This window comes from Microtus pennsylvanicus, chromosome X (genome assembly GCF_037038515.1).
Source record: "Microtus pennsylvanicus isolate mMicPen1 chromosome X, mMicPen1.hap1, whole genome shotgun sequence".
NCBI classification, from domain to species: Eukaryota; Metazoa; Chordata; class Mammalia; order Rodentia; family Cricetidae; genus Microtus; species Microtus pennsylvanicus.
In genome coordinates, this window is record NC_134601.1 from 93,540,373 (window position 1) to 93,553,744 (window position 13,372).

Sequence of the window (13,372 nt, forward strand, 5' to 3'; positions counted from 1 at the left end):
TATGTATGTCTGCAGGCCAGAAGAGGGCTCCAGACCCCATTACAGATGGTTGTGAGCCACCATGTGGTTGCTGGGAATTGAACTCAGGACCTTTGGAAGAGCAGGCAATGCTCTTAACCTCTGAGCCATCTCTCCAGCCCAGTCTGTCTTGAAAAAAAAAATCAGTTACTGGGATGACAATGATTACAAATTCAGCTCAATTCTTTCTATTAAAACAAGTGTAGAAGAATTCAGCAAATAAAAACTATGAACAAATGACTGCAAAAAGAAAAATATGAAAAAGACCCAATCCTTTATCATTTTAGTTCACATATTTAACATGGAAAGATGCTCACAGAATATTCAGTTGTTTATTTTTATTTTATTATTGTTTGTTTTTCAAGACAGGGTTTCCCTGTGTAACCTTGACATTCCTGGAACTCACTCTGTAGACCAGGCAGGCTGGCCTTGAACTCAGAGATCCACCTGCTCCTGCCTCCCAACTGCTGGGATTAAAGGTGCGCACCATCATCACCTGGATCAGTCAGTTATTTTATTGGTACTGATTACTGAACTCGGGTCTTGAAAGACAGGCAAGCATCCTACCAACTGAGCTATATCCCAAAGCCTCAGTATGTTCTGTTCATTTTTCTGAAGAACAACAGTACCCTGGCACTATACCAACTAAATACATTTTTATATAAGCTTACTTACATTAGTAGTGATTCCCTCTGGAATTTCACAAATATTTTTGGTTCTTTATCATGTATCATATTTGTAAGTAAAAAGGAGTCTTTCCATTTTAAAAATGGGTCCCAAAGTGGATGGGGGTGGGCTGGGGGTCAGGAGAAGGGGAGGGAGTGGGAACTGGAACTGGTATGTAAAATGAGAAAAGACTGCTTCAAAAAATAAATGTCTGGGCTATGGTGGCGCATGCTTTTAATCCCAGCACTTGCGAGGCAGACGCAGGTGGATCTCTGTGAGTTCAAGACCAGTCTGGTCTACAGGGTGAGTTCTCGGACAGGCCCCAAAGCTATAAAGACATCCTGTCTTGAAAAAGCTAGCTAGCTAGATGATAGATAGATAGATAGATAGATAGATAGATAGATAGATAGATAGATAGATAGATAGATAGATAGACAGACTTTTTAAAATGGATTCCAAAGAGTTGGAGATATTCAACTCAATTGCAGAGTACTTGCCTAGCCTATGTAAGCCCTGGATTTGGTTCCCAGAACTCTTAAAAAAGAAATTAAGACCATCAAAACTCTACTTCAAGCCAGTCATGGTGGCACATGCCTGGAATTCAGTAAACAGTAGGTTAAGTGGAAGCTGAACTGATTACCTAGTGAAATATTGTTTTGTTGAGGGAGGTGTGCAGACATGATAGTTTAAAATTTCATGAGTAAAAATGAGTGTTTTTCTACTTTCCTTTCTTATTCACTCTTTCTATAAATTGTCTAATAGTGTGCTGTATTCATTTATCATTTCCTTATTGATTTATTGGAACTAAAAGTTCATACTCTGTAAGTATGGACTAACAAGAATTAATGATGTATGATTAACAAGAATTAAGCATCCTACCAGTCAGAAAGACCAGGTGTTCAAGGTCATCTTCAGCTACATAGGAAGATGGATGCTAGCCTGAGCTACATGAAACTCTATCTTGAAAGAGAGAAAGAAAAGGAAAGTAAGGAGGAGAGAGAAAAAAGTAAATTAGCAGGGACCACAAACCTCAACTTACAAATTTAAGGGTTTAAAGTGCACAACCAGTGGCCTGGGTGCCACACAAATTCCTAAATAATAGAATTTTGTCCAGCATACTAATTAAACAACCAATCCAGTATGGAGATTAAGGATTCAATTTCTGATTTGGGAACACATCAGCTGTACAACCTTGAAGCTTTTGTTTTTTAAATGTGCATTGGTGTTTGGCCTACATGTATGACTGTCTGAGGGTGTCGAATCCCCTGGAACTGGAGTTACAGACAGTTATGAACTGCTATATGGGAACTGAACCTGGGTCCTCTGGAAGAGCAGCCAGAGCTCCTAACCATTCAACCATCTTTCCAGCCAACCTTGAACCTTTAATCCTGTTTCCTCATCTGTTATTATTGGGATATCACCTATGCTTCTTAATTTTGGAGAAGACTGAGATAGCCCACGTGCAAAGGATTTAGTTTAGTGTCTGTCATGTGCCCATGTACAAAATTCATTAGCTGTTACATTAAAAGTTGGTCTGTAGAGACAGAAATCAGAGGAACCTATTTTGGACCTAACTGAAACATGACTGCTAATATACTAATAGAACACTACTTTACAGAAAGCAGCCTTGTTCAGAGATTAAGGAGAAACCTTCATATCCTAGACAGGAAGCTCTCAAGTTTTTCCAAAAAAAAAAATCAGGAACTTTGCAAGGAAGCTTAGGAAGGCTTGGAGGTTCTGTGAAGTATAACACTAACTCCTTAACTGTACAACACCTTGAGGAGAGAAATGAGAAAGTGACCTGATGTAGCAGTTATCTGGAATTCAGATGCTAAGAAACAAGTTCATAGAGCAAGTATTATGAAGAGTGGAATGAAACTGTAAGAATGCAGTAAAATGCTGAATCTTCACAAAGTACCAGATATTAAACAAAAAGCATCTTAAAGTAAAAATAAGAAGAAAAACTGAAATTAACAACAGAGAGGAAAAAAACCTCAGGTGGCACACGCCTTTAATCCCAGAACTTGGGGGGGGGCAGAGTACATGGATCTATGTGAGCTATAGATAAACCTAAGTTCCAGGCCAACCAGAGACCCTATCTCAAAGAAAAAAATAATTAGTTGAATGAACTATGGTATATACCATCATTTTAATGATTGTGTATGATGTGAAATGAACCCAAAATGTACTGACAGATGTTCAGAATGTTAAATGAGGAAAACCAAAGAACAATACATATATTCTTAAATAAAAATCAACTATTTTATAGTTGGAAGCACATATGGGGGATCCACATGTGTTCAATACACAACTACCAGCAAGTTCCCGAGGTCTACCCCAAATTGATTTTATATGGGTTAGAATATATTTTTTTACAAGGGTCATAGCCTTTTTTTGTAATAATCAGTTTTAAAAGGTACCTAATTTGCTCCAAATCGAGACAACTGGATCTCTGGAGTCAACAAGCCCTCTGATACTAGAGGTAATGACTACCAGCAGGAACAGTAAATAGGGGTTCCAGTGTCTCAGAAGACTAGGCTAGATGACCTGACATCCCCTTCCACATTCTAACACTGCTTCTTACAGATCTCATCAAATTGGCCCAGTTTACCTGCTTTGGGAATCACTTTCCAGTCTTGCAGTTTCTACCTAATCTTCTAGTTTCACTGTCCTCTTCCCCATACATTCTATTGTGCTCTTTTGAAACCTGGGTTCTAAAGAGCTTACAAAATTTACTTCAATTCCACGTTCAAGCCCAATCAAACTGTTCTACCCCTAAGTCTCCAATACTGGAATATATGCCTTTTGAAACAGCTAATTCAAAGACCTTCCAACCAAAGAAATTTAATTCCAATTGCTTTTGGCCGAAGCAAGTTCTAGATCTGCTTTGCTCTTTTCCCAGAGCTTCTAACTGCTATGCTTTTTCTAAAATTGCACAGTAACAATAAGCACAACCAATTACTTATTTCAATCTTGGCCTAAGGAATTTTATACATACACATGCACTCTACTTTTAAAAAAGCATGGCGGTAAAACCATATGAAAGAAATCCTTTGAAGTGTATTCATGAAGAGAGCTACCCAAAAACAAATGTGACTCATCTTTTCATAAAAAAGGCATTTCTCGCATCATCCATCTTTCATGTAACAGCTTAGCCATCTGTATATCAGGTGCTCTCAAAAGACAAATATAGAATGACATATCTTCATGTTTTGAATTACTTTCCTTCTCCTTTCATAAATATAAAAAGCTTGTCTTGTTTTAACACTTGGAAAGATTATCACTTTTCCTGCTTTCATACAGTAAGAATTTTGTTATAAAAGTGGCATTTTGTTTTATAATAAAATCCTAGGACATACATATCATCTCTTAAAAACAGTGGTCTGAATTATTAGTTGGCCATTTCTTCCTCAAACATTTTCAATTTAACTTGTGTGCACACATACATGCATATAGTTAGGGAAGGAAGAAATATGACACAGGATTAATTCTAACAGTGGCTCCTTAAATATGTTAAAAACAGCAACTAGAGCAGAGCAAAAATTCTGTTTCTCAAAATGTTATACAATCCACTTGCTAAACAAGCATATTTTTTTTCAGACAGGGTTTCACTATATAGTCTCACTCTATAGATCAGGCTGGTCTCAATCTCAGATATGCCTGCCTCTGACTCCTGACTGCCGGGATTAAAGGTGTGTGCACTGCCATTGCCAGGCTTAAACAAGCAAATTTTAAAGGTAACTTGTTCATACTACCTTAAATTTTGAGAAGTAAAATGAACTTGTAATATTAACAGGCATTTCCCTACAATCTACTAGATTTAACTCAAAATCTGAAATTTTAAATATCTATTAAGCTAGCTAGAGTCTAAAAATTAGGTTTTTAAGCAACAATGATACTATAAGCTGTTTCATGTTTTGAATAGTCCTAGTGATCAAACTCAAGGTCACACTCACTAGGCAAGTTCCCTTTTACTGAACTATAGTATCCTCAGTCATGAAATAATTTTTAAATGTCAAACATATTTCCACTAAACCAAAAAAAATCTTCTATATTAATATTTCCTTCAGTGTGAGATGCTGAGCCACATTCCTTTAGATACTTTCTTCCTTACAGGGAACACTAGTTGGATGAGCAGACACTTCTGACTCTTCCTATACCCAAAAATGCTAACTTAAGCTTCAGAATGATGAGTGTAAGCTTGTATCTTGGTTTTAAGTTTCATTCTCACTTCTCTACCATGATCCCATCTTCACAAGAGAAATACCTAAAAATAAAAGTACTATCATGGGGCTTGTGCTAAAACAAATACTTACTTTTAGAAACCACAGCTGCATTCTGGTTAATTTTGGGTTTTTGGTGGTGGTTAGCAATGAGACAGGTCATACTATGTAATCTTGGCTGGCCTGGAACTCACTATGTAGCTTAGGCTAGTTTTGAACTTATCAGAAATTATTGTACCACAGCTTCCCAGGTGCTAGAAAGTGGCACTACACCTGGCTCGTTTGATAAAAGTTTTGGTTGTCAGGAAAATGTGGGGCAGTCTTCATGTGTTGTATTGGAAAATTACCATGTCAAAGTCTTTATGGAATCATGCTTGGGAGATAAGGGTGTGGTCAAGTCCTAGCCTAGCATTCATAAGGCCCTGAGCTTTCTCCTCAAAAGCACAAAATATTCATCAGAACTAAAGCTTATACTGATTTATGTAAAATAAAAAGCTAGATTCAAAATGGCTTTTATTAACCCCTTTGTTAAAAAATATGGTGATAAAAAATAAGTTTAGACTAGGTGCCAATCCTTTTGGTAGTAATATTATGATTACTCAGCTCTTGGTATCAGAGAGGGATTGGTTTCAGGGCTTTATGCTGATGCTCCAATCTCTTACTTAAAATGGTACAGTGCTAACATTTGGGGGTACACATGTTCCAGCATGCTTTAAGCCATATCTAGATTACTTATAAAAAATTCAAACTAAATGTGCTTAGAAAGCTTAATTTTCTTACAACTTCAGTATGACAGAGCATTGTCAGAAATGGTAAAAGTAGGAAATTATTTTAAAATAATTCTTAATATTTGAATAACTGAGCTGGGCAGTGGTGGCGCATGCCTTTAATCCCAGCAATCAGGAGGCATAGAAGGGCAGATTTCTATGAGTTTGAGACCAGCCTGGTCTACAAGAGCTAGTTCCAGGACAGGCTCCAAAATTACAGAGAAATCCTGTCTCGAAAAACTCTCTCTATATAAAATCTTCCAGATTATTAAAGATAAACGACCTGAAAGTTAAGAAATAAAAATAAAGTTGAAAATTTTTATTTAAGCAATACAAGTTCTAGAATTCATGAGGAATCTTTTTGTATTTACAGAAATATACTCTACTATATATTTTATTCATAAATGTATTTAGCAAGCAAGCCAAATAAAAGGTTTAATTTTAAAAATAATTTCTCAGTAAGTCATGGAATAGTGCTTACGGAAATGTGGTTCATTTTCAGGTAATAAGTTGAAAAACTAAGACTTCAAGCCAGGAGGAGGTGGCACATACCTTTAAACCCAGAACTTGGAGACAAAGGCAAGTGAATCTGAGTTTGAGACAACATGGTCTACAGCTTGATTTCCAGAATGGACAGGGCTACACAGAGAAACCCTGTCATGAAAACACAATAAAATAGTAATACTTCAAGGCCTCAAATCTAAACATTCCCCCTGTTCCTTCTTGCTCCTAACCTTTTCTCCAGTCATTCTGACATTTGTTTTTCTTGTTGCTTTTCGAGACAGGGTTTCTCTGTATAATAGCCCCAACTGTCCTGTAACTCACTCTGTTGACCAGAATGACCTCGAACCACAGAGGTCTACCTACTTATTCCTCCCAAGTGCTGGTATTCAAGGCATGTGTCACCACTGCCCAACTAACATTTAGTCTTTTTTCTTTCAAAGTGATGGAGATGAATCCACGCTAGGGGCAAGCTCTCTACATATTCAGCTCCCTTTAATCCTTTTAATTTTCTGTTTTTCTATTATCTCTCCCAACTTATTAAAAAGGGTTACTTCTCTTACACATCAGCAAAGAGGTCCTTATTCTCTTGACTTTGTTCTTTTTTTTTTTTTTTTTTTTGGTTTTTCGAGACAGGGTTTCTCTGTGGCTTTGGAACCTGTCCTGGAACTAGCTCTGTAGACCAGGCTGGTCTCGAACTCACAGTTGACTTTGTTCTTTTTTATTAAAAAGGGGAACACTGAAATGTTTTTTTTTTCTGAAAACATGTTCTTACCATGTTGTCCTGGCTGGCCTAGCACCCATAGAGATTTGCCTGCCTCTGTTTCCTGAGTGATAAAATTAAAGGTATGCACCACCATGCCTGGCTTAAGATTGAGCTTTCAAATTCCTGTTTTCAACAGGTTCCTGTACACTAACTAACCCCTAACATCCTGACTGCCTTTATCAAGGTTCTAACAGCAGTCAACATCTAGGCTTCTGACATTCTTGAAAAAACTATCAGCCTAAACTGAATCCAAGTCACAGGTAAGGGGGAAAAGTACTCTGTATACACAGCAGATTTCAAAGCCTAAAAAACACTGTGGGTTGCTTTTTTAGAAAAAAACCTGCATATACATTAATTCTGGGCATCTTAGTCTATGGGGTCTGAGAGGAAAGTTTAGCAAAAAGGAGACCAAAGTAACAGAGTATGTTTAATGCTGGCCTGGCTCCTAAACGAAAACCCACCCATTTTTGTTTTCACTCCAAAGAGCAAATGAGTTAACTGTTCATTTAAGCAATTTAGCGTTCTATCTGCAGCTATTTCATAGCTGAAGAGGATTTTAAACTTTTCAACACAACTCAAGCTTACCAGAAGTTCTGGTCAAATGTCTAATTTTCTTTCTTTAGAAATATGTTTACAGAGCTGGGCTCTGTGGGTAAAACAGCACTTGCTGTGAAAGCAAGGGACCTGAATTCAAATCCCCAGCACCCAGGAGCTGGCCGGCCAGAATTGGGGGTCAGAGAAAAGCAGATACCAGGAGCTCAAGGGCTAGTCAACTTTGCTAAAACGACAAGCTTTAGGTTTAGTGAGAAACTCTTTCTCAAAAACTAAGGTGCAAAGTGACAGAAGACTACCAACATCCTCCTCTAGCCTCTCTTTGCATGTACAAGCACCCTACATACATAAACACTTAATACACACATGCACATATAATACAAATACATACCCAAAATATTACTGTCAAAAACACAGCACTTTTTCTCGTATGTTTCTAAAACTGTGAGGGTTACAAGGAAATTTCCACTTATTCTAGCTCTAACCAAAGTAATTAGATATAAATAAAGTCTTTTCAAGAAGTTTTGACTAAACAGTGCTAAAATTACAAGTATCAAGATCAGACAGCATGTTCCAAAAACATACATGAAGGGATTGCAGACCTATAATAACAGGATCTACACTGTACCCATGGGCTGTACTTCAATTAATGAGAATATCATACCACAAGCATGAGATTAAGAACAGTAACTATGTTAACAGTCCACTGTGAATGCTGATGGAGAAACTGTGTGGAGGATTAGTGTTTGGTGAAGAACACTGACGCCACTATACTCTAAGGCATACTTTAGATACTCAAACCCTCATGCATAAATTCTACTAGTTCCTAGGTGACTTCATAATGCTTTAGGCTTGTTTTAAAATGTAGCTTTGATTTTCAGGTGTGTATGTGTATATGCATGTGGTCAACAGAGGTCAATCTTGGATGTCATTCTTCTGGTGTTCACCTGTTTTTCTGACAAGATTTCTCACTGGCCTGAAACTGGCAAATTTAACTAGGCTGGTCACCAGGACTCTCACCTCTGTGCTGAAATTATAAATGTGCAACATCATGGCAGACTATTTTCCTGCATGGATCCTAGGAATCAAACTTGAAGCCTCATGCTTTACCAACTGAGCTATTTCTCTGAGAAACCAAAATGTAGGGGTTTTGCTGGGGGGGGGGGGTATTTTATTGTTTGGTTTTTGTTGTTGCTGTTTTGAGACAGGGTTTCTCTGTGTATCCCTGGCTGTCCTGGAACTCTCTGCCTGCCTCTGCCTCCCTAGTGCTGAGATTAAAGGAGTGTGCCACCATTTGCAGGTTTTTGTTGTTTTGGGATTTGTTGCTGCTGTTTTTGAGATAAGGTCTTATTATGTAGCTCTGGCTGTCCTCAAACTGTGTAGACCAAGTTGTCCTCAAACTCAGAGATTTGCCTGCCTCTGCCTCCTGAGTGCTGGGATTAAAGGCTCAGTTTAAAGGTTTTAGTTTTTTAGTTTCATAGTTTTTAAAGCCATTAACTCTAGGTGAGCATTATGACGCCGGCCTGTAATCCCATCATTCAGAAAGCTGAGGCAAGAAAGTTAAGCCATCCTGGGCTAGATGAGATCCTGTCTTAAAATATCAAAGTGCTAGAAAGCTTTTCTGAAATATTATTTTCACTGACTTGAATTTTCACTAATAAAGACGTATTTTAAGCTATCAAAATTGTCCAAGTGGTAAATATTATATTACATATACATGGGTATGGATTAAGATCAGAGGACAACACTCTCCTTCCACCATGTACGTCCCAGATATTGAACTCAGGTCATCAGGCTTGGCAGCAAGCACCTTTACCCACGGAACCATCTTGCCAGCCCAAAGAAGTAAATAGTCCCAAAATAAACATTTATTAAGTACAAATATATTCTCAGTGATAGAAAAAGTACTATTCTAAATTCTGTACACACAACAGACACACATTATGGCCTTTCCTTCCTAAAAACATTAGCATTGCACTTAAAAAACTGTAGGGACTCATCAGAAAGCCCAGTGGTAGAGTAGATGCCTTTGGGTGTTCTAACCAGAAAAAAAAATAATTTTTATATAAATCCAGTTTTGAGGTAAGACAGAGAATTATGCTTAACCAATAAGGGGGGAAAAACCACACTACAGAGTCTGAATATCATGAGGTAGTTCATAAAGCAATGTGTCTGAAATAAGAATGATGGGTTTACTTAAAGCAGACTATATCTATATAGTCTGATTTCTTAATAAACAGGCAATCAAATCAACTATAAAACCCTAAATACAGAACAGAACTAATTTGTTTCTCTATCCTCACAGGACTTAATAATTTTGAAGCTAATTCATATTAATATAATATCTACTAGAGGGTCAACAGCATGCTGAGCATTACCTTATGCATATTTATGATTTATGAAGATGCTCCTGTTCAAAGATGTTAAAATATGGACAAGATTGTAGCTAAGGGGAAAAAATTTCCCTAGCAAGTATGAGGCCCTGGCTTACCTCCTAGTAGCATCAAAATTAAAAAAAATGTTGATGCCACTAGACTATGTTTTATTATTTATTTTCTGGGTTTTTGAAACAAGATTGTACGTACACTGTAGCTCAGGATGGCCTCAAATTTAGGCCATCCTCCTATCTTAGCCTTCCAAGTACTAGAATTACAGGAGCCATCATTCCTGCTATGTCACTATATTAAAGAAATCAACAAATGTGTTCTAATCAATAATTTAACAATTTTGTTGGGGCTCAGAGGTTAAGAAGAGCATTGTCTGCTCTTCTAGAGGGCCTGAGTTCAATTCCCAGCAACCACATAGTGGCTCACAACCATCTGTAATGAGATCTAGTGCCCTCTTCTGGCCTGCAGGCATACATGCAGGCAGAACACTATATACACTATATATTATATATATAATTTTAAAAATTGTTACAAATAAGGCCTTTTGTGTAAAGTATTTTGGCAAATATGCATTTACTGGATAATTTATTGTATCTATTTATGTATGTGTGGCCATGTATAGTCATGGCATGTGTGAAGGTCAGAGGATAACTTTTGGAAGTCAGTTCTCTCCTTCTACCATTTAGGTCCCAGGGATGGAACTCAGGTTGTCAGGCTTGGTTACACTGCCCTGACCTGCTCAGCCATCTGACAGACCCATATTGTTTCTTGTTTTTTAAGCCGGACAGTGGTGTGCATGCCTTTAATTTCAGCACTTGGGAGGTAGAGGCAGGCAGGCGGATCTCTGAGTTTGAGGCTAATCTAGTCTGCAGAGCAAATTTCAGGACAGCTAGGGCTGTTACACAGAGAAATTCTGCTTCAAAAAGAAAAAAAACCCACAAAAACAAACCAAACAAGACTAGCCAGGTACAATGGCTCACAACCGCACAACTATAATGGTAGCACTCAGGAATCTAAGGTGGAAGAACTGTCTTAAATTCAAGTCTAACCTAGGTTATATGGTGAGTTCCAGCCAAGCTTAGGTTACCAATGAGACCCTATCACAAAACAAAAATAAAACAAAGAGCATGATTTAAATGATTTAACGCTCTACTGAAATTCATTGTGTTAACAGGCCTTATTCCTTGTTAACAGATGCAAAGGCCATCAAAGCTAGTAAAAATGCATGCCAAAGATAACTGCTTAAGTAAAAATTGAAATTATAGTCTAGTTTCAAAACTAAGAATCTTCGACACAAAAACAAATCATAACTTAAACAACTATGTTTCAAAAAGACAAGATTTAACTTGGAATGTAGCTCAGTGGTGAAGTGCTTTCTTAAAATATGTGAAGACATGGGTATAATCCCCACCCAGCATCATAAAAATCTAAATTTGAAAAAGACTCTGAAATTGTGAGGTTTGATTAAACAGTAATAACAAAAATGTGTTTTCATACCTTATATTCTTTCAGGGTTATGAATTTCTTAGGTTTGTGTTGTTCATGCTACCACTTTAGAATTTCCCAATTCTACTAACAATTTCTAAATGACTAAAGGTGAATCACAGGTAAACAGCATGTATTATGTACCTCAAGGGGCTCTGATTAGTCTAGCAGCTTTAAGAAAGATGCTGACATGAGAAATAAGCAGACCTGGATTCCAGTCTGGACAGTGCCACTTGTTCTTGTCCCTACCTTTCTGAACTCGTTTTCTTACCTATATAATGAGAATAACTTTTGGACTCTATACCTATGTAGAAAGCACTTAGTGAACACAACCTGACAAACACACACATGCATATGCACAAAGCACTGTGTATGTGTGTGTGTGTGTGGGGGGGTGCGCGCGTGTCTGTTTCAGTGTTCCAATAAACAGTAGAGATGCCTTTGAGGAACTCAGGAAATCTGGAAACCTTGGCCAAGGCTGACTTCACAGAGCACTCAGTATAAATTGAGGCAGTGTGCTGAGCTGAGAGAAATTCAGAAGGGATTACAGGGAATGATAAGGCAGTAGAATAAACCTAGTAATCCTAGTGATTTGGACAGAGCTAGAGGGCCTTATTCAGATTCCTGAGATCCTATTAGGTAGAGCTCTTCTTCAATGAGAAACATTCTTTTGCTTCTTAAGATGTCATCGCTTATATCTGACAGCTACTACTACAGGAAGAAGTTTCTTCCCAAAGCTTTGTATAGGTGCTTATTTTCCTGATGATAGAAAAAAAGGGTCCTGACAAAGAAAGATGCTACACTCATTAACAGTTAATCTTCATTAAACACACTAAAATCTTTAGGTCTGGGAGTTTTTTTTTAACACTAACTGTATATAACCATAACCAAAGGATGAAAATTTAGGGAGAAGGGTCTAAATATGAGAAAATTAGCTTACTATATGTATATTCAAAGTTGCTAATGAAAACTCACTTCCTTAACTTTAGAGCAGCACTCTACTATAAAAATATAATCCAAATGACAAATGAAAGCCAAAAGATGCAAAATTTTACATGCCCTACTATCCACATTTTAAAAAGCACAAAAGGTCAAATTTTATTTTGATATATTTAACTCAATATATCCAAAGTGCAATTTCAATATGTAATCAATCTTAAAATTATTTAAGTCTAGGGATGTAGTTCAGTAGTAGAACACCTAGCTAGCTAGTATCCACTAAGGTCCTACGTTTAAAATTCTTAGTTCCAGGGGCTGGAGAGATGGCTCAGTGGTTAAGAGCATTGCCTGCTCTTCCAAAGGTCCTGAGTTCAATTCCCAGCAACCACGTGGTGGCTCACAACCATCTGTAATGAGGTCTGGTGCCCTCTTCTGGCTTGCAGGCATACACGCAGGAAGAATATTGTATACATAATAAATAAATAATTTAAAAAAAAATTCTTAGTTCCAAAGTAAATTTGAGATAAACATCCTTTTTGTTGCATTTTTAAAAGATTTATTTTATGGGTATGGGTATTTTGCCTGAATGCATATCTATGTGCATCATGTGCATCCCTGGTATCATGGAGCCCCTGGAGCTAGAGCTACAGACAGTAGTGAGCTGCCACGTGGGTGCTGGGAATTGAACCGGGTCCTCTAGAAGAGCGCCCAGTACTCCTAACTGCTGAGTCATTTCTCCAATCCGACTTTTTGTTGTCTTAATCTTTGAACAGTGGAACTCAAGTCAGTTATACCTGATTTGGGTCATGCTGGAGACTGAATATAGTGCATACTAAGCTTATACTACAAACCGAAATCTCAGGCTCACTTCTTTATTAGGACTCTTTCAATTTTAACCCTTCATATAGTTTTAACTCCAATAAACCAAAGTATTCTACTTTTTCTTTAAGGAAAAAAATTTTATTACTCTAAACGAAACTGAATACAGAACAGAGTGAATAAAATTTTTGGTTTTGGTTTTAGTCACAGATATGAGCTGCTTGGAAACATAATACCAAAAAAAATGAT

The 13,372-nt window shown here is 37.4% G+C and overlaps 1 protein-coding gene across 4 annotated transcripts in view; it reads right to left on the reverse strand.

The window, feature by feature from the left end:
- Positions 1-13,372, reverse strand: part of Klhl15 (kelch like family member 15) — a 46,218-nt gene that overhangs the window by 7,909 nt on the left and 24,937 nt on the right. The gene's annotated exons all lie outside the window — the stretch shown is intronic.